This window comes from Argopecten irradians, unplaced genomic scaffold (genome assembly GCF_041381155.1).
Source record: "Argopecten irradians isolate NY unplaced genomic scaffold, Ai_NY scaffold_0063, whole genome shotgun sequence".
NCBI classification, from domain to species: domain Eukaryota; kingdom Metazoa; phylum Mollusca; class Bivalvia; order Pectinida; family Pectinidae; genus Argopecten; species Argopecten irradians.
In genome coordinates, this window is record NW_027187530.1 from 55719 (window position 1) to 76801 (window position 21083).

At 31.8% G+C, this 21083-nt stretch overlaps 1 pseudogene; it reads right to left on the minus strand.

Annotated features, from left to right (window-relative positions):
- Positions 1-7605: 7605 nt before the first annotated feature.
- On the minus strand, positions 7606-17851 carry LOC138311611 (patched domain-containing protein 3-like; annotated as a pseudogene).
- Between the last annotated feature and the right edge of the window lie 3232 nt (positions 17852-21083).

Consider the following 21083-nt stretch of genomic DNA (forward strand, 5'->3'; position numbering starts at 1 on the left):
TCTCTCCTGTTACTATAATTAATGTTCTATTGCTTATATTGAAGATTAATATATTTCTTCCGTTAAGTCAAGGCATAAATGCATATTCAGATAATAAAATATTGAGAAAAAAAACCTTCATAAAACACACAAAGTTTTATCTTAGTTAAGGAGATTTAAGTATATTGTTCTGGCAGCGTGTTCCTTAAATCAAAGTATAAAATATCTATAACGCTATTCATATATTTAAAAGAATATTAAATTTCTAAGAATTGATGGTGTTTTTATTTTTGCAAAAATTAGGCACACATATTGTATCCTTTTGCTTTTAAGGATTCTTATAATATGGTAAAAGGACAGTATTTAGATAATAATTATCAAAATTAATTTTTGCCGTATTCACCACACTAAACATACTTTTATTAATACTTCTTAGGGCTGTTTATGTACAAAAAAAAAAGCAACTGGCAGATTCAGTAGTTTCACTTTTTAGTTTTTCTCTATCAAAAACGTTACAATTTCTGATAATGATATATGATAATTATATTATATTATATGCATGCTTGTTCCGCATAAAACTCAAAGCCACAAATAAAATGAAATAGCTATATAATAAAGAAGACAATTTATTATGAAGAAAACATCATATTAATACATTCTACAATATTTATTATGTGGAAATCAAACTTCCAAATACAGTATATATCCCTGTGGTGGGGATTACAAAGAATTAAGATACACTAATCAATTTGTTTATATATATATGTACATCATTGTTCATAGTCAGATATGTACTTAATATTCAAAATACAACTAATTTTTAACTAAATAACAGTTTTGAAAATGTCATGAATTTGGGGGCCAAAAATGGCCTAAACCATACATAGTCCTTTCTCCAATTTTCCAAAAAGCGTTACAAAACAAAATTACCTTTGAATACATGTACATATCTATAAGGTATAGTCGTGCATAGATATCAGGCGCAAAAAGTAAGCAATACCATTTTTGATATTTAACATATATTGATTTGGGTACACTACCCATGGAAAAATAATATTGAAACTATTGATCATCCCGTCAAATTTATTTTAATCTCTTTGAAGACATTATAAAACGTGGTGACAGTGATATTCCGAGGGGTGACACTAGGCACTGTCACCCTCTAATGCAGGTAGTATTTATTTTATTATACAAATGTCTAGAAACGAAACTTGGCCGAGTTTTTCAAGTATTTGCAATCTATTAAAACACTTTAACTGATTTTAGCAAAGGTCGAACAGTCACCGTCAGCATTAGAATAGCATATCAGCTTCTACTCAGTAGCGCTAATTATCATTGCATTATAAAAAAGAATACTCACAATAAGCATTTAGTGAAATATTCTTGTTGTCTTGTCTCCTGCATTTAATAAAATCTTAACGTTTTTGTAAATCTCAATTAATTTTGTTTCGTCCCGTCGTCTGTTTTATAACATTATAATTATTTTTGCTTTGTTTTCATACCAAATCTGGCTTTCTGATTGGTCAATATTTTTTTTTGCATACCACTATGAAAAAAAAAAATCCGAGAATGGCGCGAAACCCCGACGTTTTCGTGACGTCACAATAGAGACATTGACGTTGCGTATTGATTCGGAAAAAATAATCCCTTGAAAAACCACTATAATGTTACATTTAAACATACTTCATTTTATCAAATAGAGTATAAAATTAATTTTAAGTATTGATGTCACTATTTTTTAATTTTTATCGGGTTATGAAAAAAAAAAATTGTTTGCAAACATTTGTGAGAATCCGCTACGCGGATTCACACAGTTTTAAAAATAAATGAAAATATGAAATATGAAATATTTTATTCAAACAATACAGTATGTTGATGTAGGTAAAATATTTGTATAATAGTGCTGTAGAAAAGTCTTACCTAAAAATTCTAAAACGGCCTAACATAGGCCACCTCAGAACGAAGTATAATCAGGTTTATATTGAAGAGTTACATGTCAGAAATATGAAGATGATGGATGTACTAAATAAAAAGGGGATATTTCATACATGTTCACGATTCTTCAACTAGAACGCGGTAGGTTTCAAAACAAGAGACCATGGGTAAATAGCACGTTTTTATTTTCTTATATGGAACATTGTTGGCATAAAATTGATATAGACAGATTATACACATACTTACAAATTGAATGGTACCAATTATGTTGCTATTCATTCCATATGTAAAAGTCAATATATGAAAACTATATATACTGTCCCATGAAAAATCGTATAATTTCAATATGAAAAAAAAAAAAACCCGAACAATATCTCCAATGTATATTTCAAATAAATTGTCTGTACTATTTCACTTATCGGTGTTTTACATCCCGTCAGCAGCATCAACATTTGCGTTTTAAGCGCATTTTGAACAATGTTATATCACATCCCATTGCACTGATACGTTGTAATCATATTTTCTCAAAACAAATTAACATAACAAATATTCTGGTATTTTTGTGGGTAAAAAATTCAGAGAAATTGAGAGCAGATTTACATTTTACACTTGAAAAAATGAGAATATATTCACAGGGCTCTAGAATGTTTGCGGTGAAAATTCCTCGAAGTTCATCAATTAAAATTATATTTGAACTTTAGTTTAGTTTAAACAGTATTTTATTCATATAACGATACATATAATACAGTAATTAAACACATTTCGGGATCGGAAAACAAGCTTAAAGCTTATATAAATTCCTTTATTTGAACTTTGTTAAGTTGTATTACTCTTTGAAAGAACACGAGGGAAAGGATTGAAAAAAACCGAACAAGTTCTTCTGTATCTTTGGTGTGATTTTTTCATTTATTTATTTTTTTAATATTATTTCAGGATACAGAAACAAGTAGAATGTACTTATGCTAATCCGTCTCTCTATAAATATAACTTTTTCGTTGAAATTTGATTTGATTTAGCCAATTTACAAATTCTATGTACATGTACGTTATATCATTATGTGATGATTCATGTTATAATCCTATTGAAAGTTTCTAAGATTCGGCGAGAGGGTTAAACGTTCAAGTCACGATAGCTTCATGTGTCAATCAGAGTTATCACAATTTCCAAGAAATGGTTAATGACGTAAGTTCAAAGAAATCCTATCGATAAATTGCGCAGATTGGGATAACGGTAAATTCCTGGTTGTAATTTAAGTTGATGTTTTTTTTTTTTTTCTTTTTTTTTTCAAAAACCTCTATCAACGTTATGTACAATACATAATGTATGCATTGTATTCTTTTTTTTATTATTATTATTGACTTAAATTGCAAAATCATTGAGATTGACTGAGAAATCGTTTCCCAGAAAGTGAACTTATCTTTACCCCATCCCATTTAAGATAGTCCTCTGGAAAGCAATGTTTCCCACAATGCACTTTTTACTTCCTATCCAAACTACCTGTAATTTGGTAATATCTAAGTACATGTACAATCGTTTAGTTCATTTATTGACTCACTTAATGATCTTCTTGTTTCATGTAGTATTAGATCCGTATCATCGACATATTGTCTACATTATCAATTCGGACACCTCTTATTTCAATATTTGACCCTAATTCTAGTAGCAAATATTTCAACGCAAAGGATGAAGTATATAGAGCGACCGGATCTCCCTGCCAGCAAATGGGCAAAGTCTAGATTGCCGATAATAAATGTAACAAAGATAATTGTCGAAACAACTAAAACCACTAACCACTCGTTATGTTTATCATTGTATCTTCGCGATCCTGCTTGTAGTTCACTCATGAATGTTAATATATCAACTCGTATCATTTATTGTTCATTACTATGTAAACGTTTAAGAGATCCAGCAAAATGCCAATTGTTTATTCTCTTCTCAGTTCAAAATGCATGAGTTCTTTCAAGTAGTTTCATGAAATTAAAAACCACCATTAAGAGTCATCCGTGTTTATTAATGTATCTATTTTGTTGCTAGTATCGCAGTAGCACAAATGTTTAATAAGAAAAAATAAAAGCTAATTGATATCACGCCATTTGCTTCATGCCCATTACTTATATAAAGTTGTTAATCCTGAGATATACGTGATGTTACGCGATCAGAATGCCTTCGGATAACATATAAAACGTCGTTAGAAGTGAAAGGATCATTCCAGCATATGCCATAAGTATGATTATATAATTCTCTATAAGATTCATGTCATTTTATATTCCCATATTAATTTTTCATTTAATATGCCGACTATGTCGTAACATATCACACGTATGCATTCAATTCACCTGTTCAAAACCGCGTGTTTTCTACAGTCAGTTGTCGTTTACTTAATTATAACCCAAACGCATTACTTTCTAAAGTCACAAAGAGAGTTAATTTGTCCATGTAACGTTTATTGTGCTATTTTTGTTAATTAAAGTGGTGACCCTATCTCTATGACTACGGATGTTAATACAACGCATGTAATTGTTTTGCGCTACTGCTTCGATTGTTTTATTACCGTGAGCCTTTTTGTCTCATCAGCTTGAAACAGACATATATGTATATGGGTCATTATTAGAAATTGTCATTTTCCTTTGATATGTATTGATTTTTCCAACAGTTTCTAAAACATTATAAAGGAAGAAATTAAAACAGAATTTATTGATTGAAGGTATTTTTGTTTTAAAATGTTTTTTTTTTTCAAAATATTTCACCTTGATTTTTCAGGAAACCACGTTGGCCAAGGTCATGATGACAAAGTTTATGACTTCAACAAAAATTGTTTGGTATTGCTGAACGTTTTAATGATATGATCATTATTATCATTTGAAATATAACATATATTTTGCGTTTTTTTAATCTCTGTTCAATGTTTTGGAATCTGTCTATATTTACTGGCAGGGTTTGCTTATCCCTGGTCCCAAATTAAACAAATAATAATTATGCGAATATAGACAGAATGTATCTTCACTTTGTTCTTTAAATCTGGATAACTATCATTTTTAAAAAATCACTATCACACAAAATATCACTTTTAACGGTAAAGATGTTTTAATTTTATATTTGAAAGTAACAGGAGAGAATATACCAAGAAACAGCAAAGAAATGAATTGGCAATAGCACGGATGTGTTTTTCTTGTTTTTGCTATGCATAATGAAAGCAAAATTAACACTTTCCAATTAAAAAAAATATATTGATTTCAAGTCAAGTAAAAAAATCAACATGAATTTTGACGATTGTCTTAAATGATTATTAATATAACCTTAAAAACAATTTAAAGCATTTAAAGTACTTAAAGTACTGGTACAATGACCAAAAAATAATTTTACAAGTAAAAACATGAACAATATGTAGTTAGTGCTTTTTCCATCCTTTTTCTATAAAGTGAAAACCTCCAGTGGCAGCTTTTCAGTTTAGATATAACCAAATTGTGTGCACTAAGATTATTATGTACATGTAATTTATTAATTATGATTCTATGAACATATATCAGTGTTTTAAAGTTGTATAGAATGCATGTGAATCCTATGACTTTGTTCTCTCCTGTTACTATAATTAATGTTCTGTTGCTTATAATGAAGATTAATATATTTATTCCGTTAAGTCAAGGAATAAATGCATATTCAGATAATAAAATATTGAGAAAAAAAACCTTTATAAAACACACAAAGTTTTATCTTAGTTCAGGAGATTTAAGTATATTGTTCTGGCAGCGTGTTCTTTAAATCAAAGTATAAAATATCTATAACGTTATTCATGTTTTTAAAAGAATAATTTCTGAGAATTGATGGTGTTTTTATTTTTGCAAAAATTAGGCACACATATTGTATCCTTTTGCTTTTAAGGATTCTTATAATATGGTAAAAGGACAGTATTTAGATAATAATTATCAAAATTAATTTTTGCCGTATTCAACCACACTAAACATACTTTTATTAATACTTCTTAGGGCTGTTTATGTAAAAAAAAAAGCAACTGGCAGATTCAGTAGTTTCACTTTTTAGTTTTTTCTCTATCAAAAACGTTACAATTTCTGATAATGATATATTGATAAATTATGATAATTATATTATATTATATGCATGCTTGTTCCACATAAAAAACTCAAAGCCACAAAAAATTGAAAAAATATAGCTATATAATAAAGAAGAGACAATTTATTAATGAAGAAAAACATCATATTAATACATTCTACAATATTTATTATGTGGAAATCAAACTTCCAAATACAGTATATTATCCTGTGGTGGGGGAGATTACAAAGAATTAAGATACAAGTAATCAATATGTTTATATATATTATATGATACATCATTGTTCATAGTTGAATCAGATATGTACTTAATATTCAAAATACCACACTAATTTTTAACTAAATAAACAGTTTTGAAAATTTCATGAATTTGGGGGCCAAAAAAGGGCCCCAAACCATACATAGTTCCTTTCTCCCAATTTTCCAAAAAGCGTTACAACACAAAATTAAAGTTGAAGTACACTGTACATATCTATAAGGTATAGTCGTGCATAGATATGCGAAAAGGGAGGTGATGTCAAAATAATATATTGTTATGTCATTAATCGGCATTCTTATGACGAAGAGTAAAAAGCTTCTAATGCGAGCAATATTGAATCAACTACAAACTTCATGGAACGAAAAGCAAATAAATGCCAGACGGGCCGTTGAAACCAGCGATGACATACTTCCGTTTCTATCAGGACCGTAAAAAGTAAACAATCCCATTCTTGATATTTAACATATATTGATTTGGATAAACTACCCATGGAAAAATAATATTGAAACTATTGATCATCCTGTCAATTTTATTTTAATCTCTTTGAAGACATTTTAAAACGTGTTAATGTTAATGAAGCCGAGGGTGACAGTGATATTCCGAGGGGTGACACTAGGCACTGTCACCCTCTAATGAAGGTAGTATTTATTTTATTATACAAAAGTCTAGAAACAAAACTTGGCCGAGTTTTGCAATCTATTAAAACATTTTAACTAATTTTAACAAAGGTCGAACAGTCACCGTCAGCATTAGAATAGCATATCAGCTTCTACTCAGTAGCGCTAATTATCATTGCATTATAAAAAAGAATACTCACAATAAGCATTTAGTGAAATATTCTTGTTGTCTTGTCTCCTGCATTTATTAAAATCATAACGTTTTTGTAAACTCAATGAATTTTGTTTCGTCCTGTCGTCTGTTTACAACATTAGCAACGTCCACGGAAGTCGCTTGAAATCGCATCGTTTTCAGTGTTCACCTTAATCACCGTACGGGTTCATAAAAACCAATTTACATATAGCGTTTAGGACGATAATGCAGAAAAAGGCGACAACTACTCACTAAAACTATTATTACTAAAATGCTCCAAATAAATTTTGAAGGGTCGTTACAAAAAACAAAGATGGCGTCGAACAAAGAAAACGAGTCCTATGTGCGCATCTTTTTCGGGCGGTTATATTTTGCACTGTCATAAAAATACACTATCATACCGTGGCTATGGGGTTTGCTACGAACGAAACAGTGTCTTATTGGTTCCTATTGTTCTAAATGTATACCTGCCGATGTGATAGGTGTTTAAAAATTTAAAATTTATTTCGACCAATCAGGAATGCAGGATTCTCACTTGGAGGTTATAATAAAGTGAAATATCAATCCTCAAATGTGTGATATCACCCTGGACATGCTACTTCGTCCTCAGTAAAACCATAAGTTACGTTATGATGGATTATGCTGTGAAAATCATTCAACGGCATGAACAAGCATGTATGATGCTTTATAGACGTCAGTTACAACACTAACTTAATGCATCTTAATAGTGTTTAGATGAAAACATATCTAAATAGGTCACTTTATAATTACTGATATCACTGTGAAAGTGTAAAACAATCGTAGGTCGCAACCTGGTTATTTGATGTAACAGAGTGTACTCAATTCATTGCACGGTAGACGTATTTTTAGCTCTTATTTCACCTTGTAATTCTCAAAAAGTTAGTAATTTGTGGTGACGGATATCATGTTAAAATCTTCTAGTGATTCGCGAGTATGAAAATTACGGCACATATCTCTTTAAATTATGGTTATTCGACATTTCTATAGTAGATCAAAATATGATAGTCTGTTTAATGATGATTCACACAAGTACATTTATTACATATACATGCTACATTGTATGTGTCTAAACTTTTAACTCAAATATCAACATTTATCTTTTTATAGATTTTTGTCATTATGTTAATACAAAAACGAAATCAAGCTTGGTCAAAATCAAGTTCAAATCCACGATTATACGTTCCTGTTTTCTCTTTCTTGTGGTTTTGTATGTTGTTGGTAAAGAGACGAACATTGCCCTTCATCGGTTTCGTTGGGCCAACCAAGGAAAAGACAATCGGCAGGACAAATAGTCCATGAAACAGACCAAACAAAATGACAAGTAACATCACGCGGAAAAAATGAAATGAATACATAGGATTCAGATAATATCAGCATTATGATGCCCACAATCGACGAAACGGCGCTGTTGAAAATAGGACCTGCAGTCATTTCCAGTGCTTTGCATACTCTAGCATTCCTATCCCGACCTTCCGACGTCAAGAAAGCGTGGCATATATGTGCACTGAAATCTACCGAGAAACCTACACTCATGATGACATGAATCATGTTATAGAACTTAGAGATAATCCCCAGAAGTGCATGAAGCCAAGAACACCAGTGATAATAGAGGCTAGTGACAGAGCAATGCAAAATTATAAGGAAAGGATTTGGCATCAGTACACAGGCAACGACAAATACGGCCGCTACTGCTATACCTACTGTCTGAAGGGTACTGGGGCAATACAGCGACATACTGTTCAAAGAATATAAAAGAAGGAGAATATGCGAAACAAGGAATCACAGAATTACTTGCAATTTCTCGCATTTGTAACATTAATTTTCCTTGTGTGTAACTATCTTTGATATTATTGGACATCACAAAAAACCGACTGGCTTCAATTTGGTTAGGTGTTGGATTAAAAACGACGTCATTTTTAAATACCTTTGAATTGTTTAGAAAAACGATGCAGTCCAGTCGTAAAGTCATTTTCAGTTTTATTTGCAAAGAAAGTAGAGAATTTTGATACGAGGTCAACCAATTTAGTTCATATGTGTCTTCGATGTCAATATAATTTCGTGCAAGTTTCAATATGGAGTCCAATTTGTCTAACACATGTATTGAGGAATAGTTTTGATGGTTCGGTATGACAAAAGATATAGGGAAATTCGAAGGGAAGTAATCAAAATCCCATTGACTGAACTGATAATAGTAGGAACTATCTGAGACCAAGTTTTGTAGAATCAACCCTTGATGTAAATGTGTAACTCCAAATATAGCAAACCCTAGATAAGCCAAATATGATATAAATATCAACACCTTTGCAGGTACGTTAATTATCATTCTAGGTATGACTAATCGTGGGATTTTCTCGAACATGCTCTCTTGCTCATTTCTCGATTTAGCTGGAGAACCTGTGCAGCAAACTCGTGTTGCAGTCGAGTCTGATTGGTTGTTTTCGGTGGGAAATTCGATTGGAGAACACGTAATGCAATGTCTATTAGCGGCCACTCTCCTCTCATGTAACGCCATACACCCGAGGAAGAAGGTTATCTGGTTCAGATAGCAAAACCCCACTGCAGTGGCTGAAACAAATAATGGGGAGAATTAACATACCAGGCGACAATGGACAGGGTTACAAAAAAAATGTAAACCCTACGACCAATAAATTATACCAAACTGTTGATGAGCAAAATTATGACCAAAATATCCCAATTTACGGTATTATACTCATTGCTATCCGTAGATGTTTGGGCATTGAATTGCCTTCTTGGGGAATTTATGGTCATATAATTATCCAAGGATTACAGACAAATTTAATAGCGCGCATTAGCGCGTTATGATTAATTTGTCTGCAATCCTGGAAGAATTATAGGACCATAAATCCCCCAGAAGGCAATTTAATGCTTATATTTCCGTTTACTGTTATTTTTAAGCCAACCTGTGATGTACATTCTTATCGTTATTGCCAAATCAAATTCCCCGCTGCCCCCGTCAGTGGAACCTCTTCTTGTGACGTCAAAAGTATATAAAAGTTTAGTGCGAAAGATCAATACTACATCCTCTTTTAAAGGCACTGAAAAATGCTTCAGTTGGAACAAAAACAATTAAAATTGCGATTTTTGATGTCCTATATCTCCACCATTTTGAATAAAATAACCTTCATATTGGCCATCATAAGTGCCAGAGAAAATGTTCTTTTATATCCAATCATCAAAATCGATAACATGCCAAATATTGGGAGCAACCATAAAACTATATCCTGTCAACAATTTGATGTGTTTTGCTTAAAAATGAAATTGTATTCAAATTAATTATTAGATACTTTTAAAAACAGGATAACAAATAAAGAATGAATACTTTTTTATTAACAAAATACGTTTACAAGTTGGAGACAAGAGGTCCCCTTGACACATACCCAGAGTAGTGTTAAAAAGCAACATTTTAGGCCCTTTATGTTTTTGCCCTCCAAGGCTAAAAAATAATATGGGCCTTGTGTCATAAAAACTCATATGAATTGAACGCTCATTTAAGATCGTATTCCTAATGTGTTTTAATACTAATTTTATTGTTTACACTGTATATATTTGCACCAATAATAAACCAAATTATCCAAAGTACTGAAGAACTGTTTAAAAAGCAGTATTGATAACGGTCAAGATAAAGAAAGGTATTAAAAACAAAAAGTAATTGATTAATAACTGATAAAAGAATCGATAAGACATAAATAAATTAATCAATATATAGATAAATAAAGTTAAACAAAACATTGTATAAATAATCCACATGATTGTTTACCTGTGTAGATACAAAAGTTTCTGACACTCTTGAAGACAGATGTAATTCCAACAGCAAAGGCGATGAAGTTTGTTAAAGAAGTGATTGTTATTGCGATTCCACTTTTTTTCATGACGTAAGCGATTTTGTCTTCTATTTTTGCGGACTGGTCAGCGTCTGCAAGGCCAGACATCATGACAAACATATCATCCACACCAATTCCTAAAAAACAAAAAAGTCAGTTAATAAATTATAACTGTTCTATCACCATGTTCATATATTTTTTATTGTTATAAGAAAGAGCAATAATCTGTTTTGGCTTGTTAAATGAAGTTATAAACTTTGAATTGTATCATACACTATTTATCGAATCTCGGACAGAAATGTCCGCAAATGACTAGCGGAGAGCAATCGCGTGGTAACCCCTTACCATTTTATAGGGGTCGGTAAAAATGTTATTATGGTCAATATGGTGGCTCTCGCCCCCGCTTCAAAATTCAAACAATTTCTCTTCCGATAAATATACCATTTCGGGGTTCGTATTTGTACCTGTACTACTTTAGATCAATCCTCACTCTACAATAAATTAATCGACATCACTTTTATGTGATTAAGTGAGAATGCGGGGATGATCTAGGAGATAGCTAGACTGATATAGTAAAGAGGTAGGTCTACTGTACACTAGGAATGTAGAAATTACTGTTGATGATTTATGAATTATTCAGTACTTATTCGACAGGGTCCGTATACAGTATATTTGTAGATTCCGAAAAGAATATACCTAGACGTAAATAAATATGTAAGCCTACTTCTGAATGATTTTTAAAATCGTATACTTCATGTCTGAGACATGTCATTTAGATTTTTAACGGATTTTTCACCTTGAAATATTATTATTATTTTTTTTTTTTTTTTTTTTTTTGCAAAAAATAATACTTTTGGGAAAAAACAAAACCAAATATTACTCTTTATCATCTCAATTTTACCCTGCATTAAAGATACTTTCATGAAAATGTCTATCTATGTCTAATCTATTTTCGAAATTAAAATCCAGGAAAATAGTTTCTGGGTTACTTGAAAATAGCGAGTGCAGGTAGCATCAGACCACCTTTTTGTATACCTATACATTTCAATTTAGTATTTCAAAGTCAGATGATTTAAGCAAAAATTAGTGTATAGTGATAATGCTAGATGATTAATATAACAAGAGGCCCAATAGGCCCGTATCGCTCACCTGTTCTAAGCCAATAACACAAGCTACCAATTTGACGGCTTTTGATAAGAACTTAATCTATTCATTCCTACAGAAGATGAAGGATTTTAAATAATTTACTATATTTTCCGTATTGGACCCGCTCCACAGGCTCCTAAGAGACCGGACCCATCATTTATACAGAAAATTGGTTCCCCTTATAATCAACCCAAGAAAGCTTCAGATCAAATAAGAACAAAATCCCTCGATTCCTACTGAAGAAGAAAGATTTTAAAGAATTGCCCATATTTCCATTATTGGACCTCGCCCCTCCGGCTAGTGGGGGTACATACCCACCATTTTTACAACATTGGTTTCCCTTTACCCAAGAAAACTTCATATCAAATTAGAACAAAATCCCTTCATTGCTACAGAAGAAGAAGAATTTTAAAGAATTTATCATATTTCCCCTATTGGGCCTCGCCCCTCATACCCCTGAAGGACTAGACCCACTGTTTATACATAATTGGTTTCCCTTTACTTAAGAATGCTTCAGACTAAATTAGAACAAATTCCATTTATTCCTACAGAAAAAGAAGGATTTTGTAAAGAATTTGCTATATTTCCATTATTGGGCCCCGCCCCTCCAGCCCATGTGAGTAAAGAACCACCGTTTATACAAAATTAGTTCCCCTGATCACGGCCTTAAGCCATGGAAGCGTCAGACCAATTTAAAACAATATCCCTTCATTCCTACAGAAGAAAAAGGATTTTAAATGATACAATGTTTTCCCTATTGGACCCGCCCCTCATGCCACTGGAAGAATAGACCCACCGTTCACCCAAGGAAGCTTCAGATCAAATTAGAACAAAATGCCTTCATTCATACAGAAAAAGGATTTTAAAAAATTACTATATTTTCCTCATTGTGCCCCGTCCATCAGTCCCAAGAGTGGATTAGACCCACCGTTTACATGAAATTGATTTCCATTCATCCATGGAAGCTTCAGATCAAGTTAGAACAAAATCCCTTGATTCCTACAGAAGAAGACTTTGATTTGGTCAAAACCGATTCAGCCATATGAGTAGACGGACGCCGCGCCATGACACCTTCGGGCCAGGTGTGCTAATAATAACACTTTCGAAAAAAATAATGAAGGCCTCTGATTGGCTAAAAAGATAATGTCTTATTTAAGTGAAAATTTGTATGTTTGTATATAGGGTTTACGTTATTTAAGTATGCTGAATAACATAAAAACATTTAAAAAATGCTTGGTTTCCATAGTAAAAAAATGGGTGACTCTGATTGGTTGAAATATAATAGTTTTAGATATTTTAGAAGTGAAAATTAGTACATACGGGTTATGAGGTATACCGACTAAGATAATAACAGGGTTGAAATGCTTTGTTCTCTTGGTAACGACGAAGTCAAAGTTCCTAATTGGTCAAAATTAAGATTATTGCATTTGTAGTGTTGTAATTCTTTTTTGTTTCGACTAGTTTTATTTAAAAATCAAATTTAATTCTGTTTCGCTCTTTAATCTTTTTGAATTAATTTTCATAAAGTTTTATATACAATGTAAGAAGGAAAGATTGAGTTTGAGTTGCTAATGAAAATACATTTCTTTCCAATTATTACTAGATTTCTGTTGATTTTAAAGAAAGTATTTGTTTCACCCAAGTGCGTATCAGATTTTTTGTACATTTAGGGAAAATGCAAGAATAAAAATGCACTTATTTTATAGTATAAATGTTAGTTTGCAGAATTCGATCACAAATTGTTGTTTGATATCTATGTTCAATTTTCGCGGATTTCTTTTTTCTTATTTAAGTTTCTGCCTGACGACTATACGAATGGCATATTTTTAAAACGAGTTAAAATCGTGGACAAAATCGATAACATGCTAAATATTCAGAGCAAACCCAAAACCTTTTCAAAACGTTTTCTTTATCTAAATCAATTTGCAGTGAAACTAATTAGTTATTACCATTATAAAAGAGTATAAAATAGAGAATGAAGCCTCTTCAATTCGCAAAAATAATCAAAAATAATGTTCAAAAGGTGGACACAAGGGTCCCCTTGGCACAAACCCAGAAAATGTCATTTCAGACCCTTTATGTCTTTTCAAAAACGACTAAAGAAAAAAAACACATATAAAGTAGTAATGCACCTAGACATTTAATACTACAAAAGAAATCCGAGCATGGGAGGATTTTGCACCCCACCTTTCATCTGCAACGTCAGACCTGATAAAGAAAAGCTCAATTGTTAGAAGTAGATAAGAAGTAAAGAAGTACGAAATCAAATTTTATTTGGTGCTTTTTCGCATAGAGTTAATGCCTATATATTGCAGTTTATATGCACTTAGGTAAATAGTGACATTCTGTTTTGGACCTAGACAATCAACAATACGTCATGTGACATCTTACGCGTAACGTATTTCTACTTCAGGCAAGAGTTGTGCCGACCTAGGTCACCATTGGCGGAAAGTAGCCACGCCTCTTTTCCCAGTATCGACATACTGAATTCTCTTGTGTGTAAAATTCACCAGCTTCACCTTATACAAACTACAAACCCAATAGTCCTACCAGTACTTATAACATGCATGGAAACTGACCCAAGAAATTCAACAAAAATGAATAAACTGGCCGATATGGATAAAAAGAATATGATATATTTACCGATTATCAGAAATGGCATGACACCCACAATGTTGACAAAGTCGACGTGGCACGCAGACATGAGTCCGAATGATCCGAGGATAGCCAATCCTGCCGAGATGACCTCAGCTCGTCCTAGGTGTCCACGATTGGATACACAATTCCCACCGGCAGCAACAAAAGATGCATTTGTAATCATTAAAGTGAACGTAAGAGAAAAGTATGTTACGTCTCCCCCTGTGTTGGCGTCAAGTTCGGTGTTCAGTGAATCTGATATCTGGTAAGCAATGTCTGAATCGTTCAATTTCATATTCTTTAATGTTTCTAAAAATTTAGTTTCCCATTTGGCAGATAGTGTGCTAAATGTTGAAGAATCTTGTCGCAAATTGAGTCTGAATTTTAAAGCCGGTGCGGACTGAAGAGTGTCGTTAACAAATGTCGGAGTTCCAATTACGAATGAGTAGTCTTCTTTATCAAAGACATCTTTAGTTATACTTCCATTCTCCAGTATATCCCAGAATGTTGAATCTAGCAAACACTCGCCATCTACGACACATTGACCATTTCTTTTTGCACAGAGATCCTCATAATTGAAGATGTTATTGTCAATATCAAGGACAAAAGTAGCCCGTGCTGTTTTTAAGATGTTTTTTAGTTGGTTTTGAAAATTTCTTTCCAAAGCGTTTCTCTCGTATCGAGGTTTAAAGATAATTTCTCCAAAAAATCCAAGACTGTCCATACTTTGTCGGTAAAAGTTGGTTCCCGAAGAATCGGGGAAAATTGACAAAATATGTTCTCTGTCTTTCTTTGCCTGACTGTTAGTCGGAGTGTACACTCTTCCTAGATCGGAGTCTGATGTCACCCATTGGATATTAACACCAAGAAGCCCATTGACAAGGATACACGTCATGATCAAACCCCATGGATATTTTGATACGACTTTCCCATACCTCCCGAAAACGCCGGAAATGCTATCTTCCAATTTTGCAGCTGAAAACATCATTTCTCACTGCAAAATATAATCAGGCATTATCAGAAATTATACCATAAACATATATTATAAAGGTAATCTTAACTTGTTATGCCTATCTTTATTTAATAATAATCTGAATTATTAAAATAATGTAAGTTTAAGATGCTCCACCGCTGACAAATGGTATTTTTTTTACTATCAAGAACAGGAGCAGACGAATTAGTATTTTTCTTCAGTTACAAAAGTTACTTACTTTACACCATTACCACCATTGAAAAGTTTAAAGATGCTCCACCGCTGACAAATGGTATTTTTTCACCATCAAAAACATGACAAGACGAATTAGTATTTTTCTTCAGTAACAAAAGTTACTTACTTTACACCATTACCATCATTGAAAAGTTTGAGCTTCTAATTTTACTTCAAGTTAAAAATATGAAAAATAATTAATTGCATCCCGAAAAAATTCCGTGGCACTATATCCTATATGGAATGAAGTAATGATTGCGCATGCACCAAAGGCGAAATAAATTATTTTATGTTATTTTTTGTGTTAATTAGGCATATATATACACGATTAAACACCAATTATTGTTCAAATGATGAGTATCATTTATGCTCTGTCGGCGGTGGAGTATCTTTAAGCTTCTAATTTTATTTCAAGTTAAAAATATGAAAAATAATTAATTGCATCCCGAAAAAAATCCGTGACACTATATCCTATATGGAATGAAGTGCTTATTGCGCATGCACTTAAGGCAAAATAAATTGTTTTATATAATTTGTTGTGTTAATTAGACATATATATGCATGATTGAACACCAATTACTGTTCAAGTTATCAGTATCATTTATGCTCTGTCGGCGGTTGAGCATCTTTAACTCAATTTCTTTCAATAATGACTACGGTGCAATTTTTCTCCATTTGTTTTTAATGAAAAATGTTTTGTCAATGAAATGCAATAAAATAAATATTCATATTTATGGAAAACAGTACATTTCCTAAATAAATTTTAACGCTTCAAAACTTCTTTTGATTTTTTTATTTTTTTTTTTATTTTGTGGTCGTGTTTGCCTTGTTGGCTAAAAGGTTTCAGAAAATAATAATAAAAAAAACATAGAGAAAAAACACAACAATGACCTAAGTATAACGTGTGTTATATAAAAGTAAGTACTCGTAAGAATTCGTTGTTTAACTACACGTTATTCATGTAAACAGAGTTACCATAATAATCCGTAACGAAATTAGTGTCATGATAAATAGTTTGTTATAATACATTGGGATAGTTCACATGGTTTCCAATTCAATTTTAACAAAATTTGCATATATTTTGAATATCTAAAGGAAACACAACATACTTACCCTTATTGAAATAAAACGTCCTTATGTAATCTCAGGCCGACGAAAGTACACAGGTAGAGCACTTCGTTTAGGTCATAAATACATTGTGGCGTATCTTATCTGAATGAACCCTACTTGATCCGGGTATTTCACCAATAATAATTCCGAGCATTCACCAATGTATTAACGTGCATCAATTTATCATAAACCTAGGTATATTGCATTACACAAGATATGCATGATTATGACATACAAACCAAGAAATTAATATATATTAAAAGTAACTAAACACGAAATCCGAGATGGACATTACTCTTTGTTTGTTTGATATATCTGTGCTACTTTATGAAAATAAGAAATTGAACAATTGTTTTAGTTACACATATGCTTCGTGCTATGGATATATATATAGTGTTTGTTTTCTTTTTTTTCAAATGTAGTATTGTCCTTTCTCTTCTTTTTTTATTTTTTTTTTTAATTGTAATTTTTAACGCCCATGTTCATATAGTTCGTAATGTATAATGTAAGTGTGCCATACATACATTTATTTTTTTTTAGGTTTCGAATTGATGATTGATATACCTGGTTGCCTCTTGCACACATACATGTAAGCCATGTTCATCGTAATTTCTTGTTACATATACATGTATACACATATCAGCAGTAACACTTTATCTAAATTGATTCCACCTATCAATGTTACAGATTTGTCTGATCTCTGTGCAATGTAAATATAATACATAGTTTGTTTTTTTTGAAGAAATTAACTAATTTTTGCTGAAAAGTGTGATTTCAAAATTAATGAATAGGTGACATCACATTAATACAATAAATTATTAAATGTATAAATGCAAGAGAAACCTTTTCAATTAATTGAAATTTATATACCGATATTTGTATTATTGAGTTTGGAGAATGAATTGAGAAATTGAATGTAACGAACTAAAAGCGATCGAGTAAAAGGAGTGAAAGAGACCTCCTGTGAGAGGCTATATGTTGTAAGAGGAATGAACCCAGGGTCCCAACCCTGGCATCCCTCTAATTTGCTGGGGAATAAAATCGATTTGAAACCTTAATCAGAGTACCAAGGCCACTCACATATAGATTCTGTGAATGAAGGCCTAAAACAAATGAATATAGAAATTGCTTTACCCTGTATATTGAATTTAGTATACATGTTGTAGTAAATACTGTTCAATTTTGAATTTTGGTGTTAAACAAAAGACATTTATTCATTTATTTATATATATAGAGTAATATATAAAGTTGATTCAAGAACAATAAGTTGAATAACTTATTTTCATGATCTAACTGAAATAGATTTTTTATTCATTTTGAATTTCTGATTTCTGAAATAAGGATTTCATCATCAATAAATACTGTAAGAATCTGAGTGCCATTTTTTATAACGAATTAATCATTCTGGAATATGAGTGCCATTTCTTTAAACTAATTAATCATTTCATATAATATTTACTAAAATTATCAATTTTATCAATGTCTCAAAGAAAAAAAAATAAGTCAAATATATCCATATCTTAATATTCACTTAAATTAAGAATGTTTTTTAAATAACAGTAGAAATATATAACCATTTCCGGATTATGTGCTGGTGACCTTTTTAGAAAACCAAAATAGCCAGTCTGACCACGTTGCGTTGCCGACTTTTGACATATAAATCAAGGCCAAACATTTGCCAAATAAAATGTACAAGTGCTAACAATAGTTTAAATAACAAAACAGAGTAACTAGGATTTTAGATGGGAAAACCCGAATTTTGTACAAAAAAAGGGGCGTGTACCAAAAGGGGCGTTTACCAAAAGGGGTAGGGTCACGTTATGCAGCAATGTTATGGTCGTACTGTTTTCAAAAACGATAAAGATAAAACTAATGATGACTCCTAGAGATTGACACCTTCTCAGGTATACTTTCTACACGTATTTTGGTTTGAAAATTCCTCATTAAATTTATAATTAAAATGTAACAGCTAGAAGTTAAAAATAATCTTTGAATGCAATGACGTTTAAAGGGAGGCAACTCGAGCTATCACATTTAGATGATATAGTTAGCAACTTCGACAAAATATAAGACTTTTGCAAACACATTAAAAAAATTGTATTAATAGTTTGGGTTTTTTTTAAATGTTCACGTAAACATTGGAAAACATCACCAGTTGCGTAATTGTTAACATTGATTATCATTGGAAAGCTATTGTATGTGAGATTTATATTAGTTCATACCATCAACTAGGGTGTGAAAGTATCAAAACATCATTTAATTTTTCATCGCGGATTGTTATCACTGTTTTAATGTGCTCAGGCTTGGCGAGCGTACCAATGATTGTTGTTTCACAACATTCGCTTGCACTTCAATCACTATGCCAAAAAAATGTAAATATAAATGTAAATTTGATTGCCATGTTGAATCAATTTCTAAACTTTATCTTTGAAATGATGATTATGGCAATGTGCATGTATTCATAAGTTGATCTTTAAACAGAGAGTACATTAAGTTTTTCCCTTGCACATACCCACAGAAAAAAAATCATATCTTCTTTTTCTTGCATAATTGTATTTTCTTTTAAAGCCATGTGGTCTTCATTGTGTAGCATTACAGTCAATTGCTGAGTATGTCGCATAATTGTCCGCTAAACCTGCCTATATTATTAGGCTTTTTTTAATTTTTTTTTTTTTTTTTTTTTTTTTTGCCTAATATATAGACTATATATTAGGCCAAAAAAAAAATAAAAAATAAAAAGCCTAATAATATAGGCAGGTTTAGCGGACTAGTCGCATAATTCCTCACATGTCAAACAAAGTGTTTATACTGCTATCTTCCCGAGACGATTTTGTCATTGATAGGCTTGGGTAGTGTCGTCTTTAAATTTTTATATCAATTTAAGGCGCGCACTCTATTTTTAAGTGTTTAATTGAACTATTTAATAAATCTTTATCACATCTGGGATTACTTGTCAAATTGAACAATGGCCACTTCTGTCACATAAACGTGTTTTCGATATCTTGACATGCACTCTCAACCACCAAAAGACGGACAATACGTACACCAAGGACATTTCACTACATATTTCAAAGTTTGGTTTTCCAAAAAGTGAACTTAAAACTGTGAAACTCATTCAAACTGTGGATTTCTTGTTAGAAAGCCATCTACAGACAATTACTTCAGTGTCTATATATTGGATCACCAATACAAGGGAACTTAGATTTCATTTCTATGCAACGTCCCGATATTTTGTTTATCTATAATTTGAAACCCACAATAAAAGAAACAAATAAAAGTCAATTAAATGCTTTGTTTTGTGTTCTACAAATTAAACCATAACTAACACGGTCCAATCAAAGAGCGCCGAGAAATATCATTAATATTTCTTATTGTAATACGAACAAAGCTTCCAAACTTTGACATGAAGATGCCTACCTTTTATTCGGCTAACACTTAGGACATTGCATCTAAAATAAATTCTTAGTTGAAATTGTTAGTCTCTACATATATTTTACCAAGTAGGTCAAGGTCATTCTAGTAAACAAATTGAAGTTCTTCGTCGAAAATGCTGCATGCACAGATTCTGAATACCATATTTAAGGCGTTTAACTTATTACCGAGAAGTTATCTGAAGATTTTCATCTACATCATCTACAGATTGTATATGCATTTGACCTCCAAGACCTTGGAATAGAAAAGCCCTTTGCTCCAGCATACCACATGACCAATATCAGGTCTCTAGGTCTTTTAGTTACTGGCAAGAAGTTGATTTTAGCCAATTCTATTACCTTGAAAATTCATAAGAACAAACTTTGAAGCCCTTCATCCCAGCATACCACGGTCAAGTAACAGGTCTATGCCTATTAGTTATTCACAAGAAGTTGTTTAGAAATGTTAGCCTATTTGATTCCTGTGACCTTGAATAAAGTTCAATGTCATTCACTTTCATTTGAACAACTTGGTATTCCTGTTGTCCTGCATACTACAGGCCAAATATCAGGTCTCTATAGGCCTCTTACAGTTATTGAAAAAAAGTTGTTTTAAAATGAAGCCTATTTGACCTCTGTGACGTTGAATGAAGGTCAATA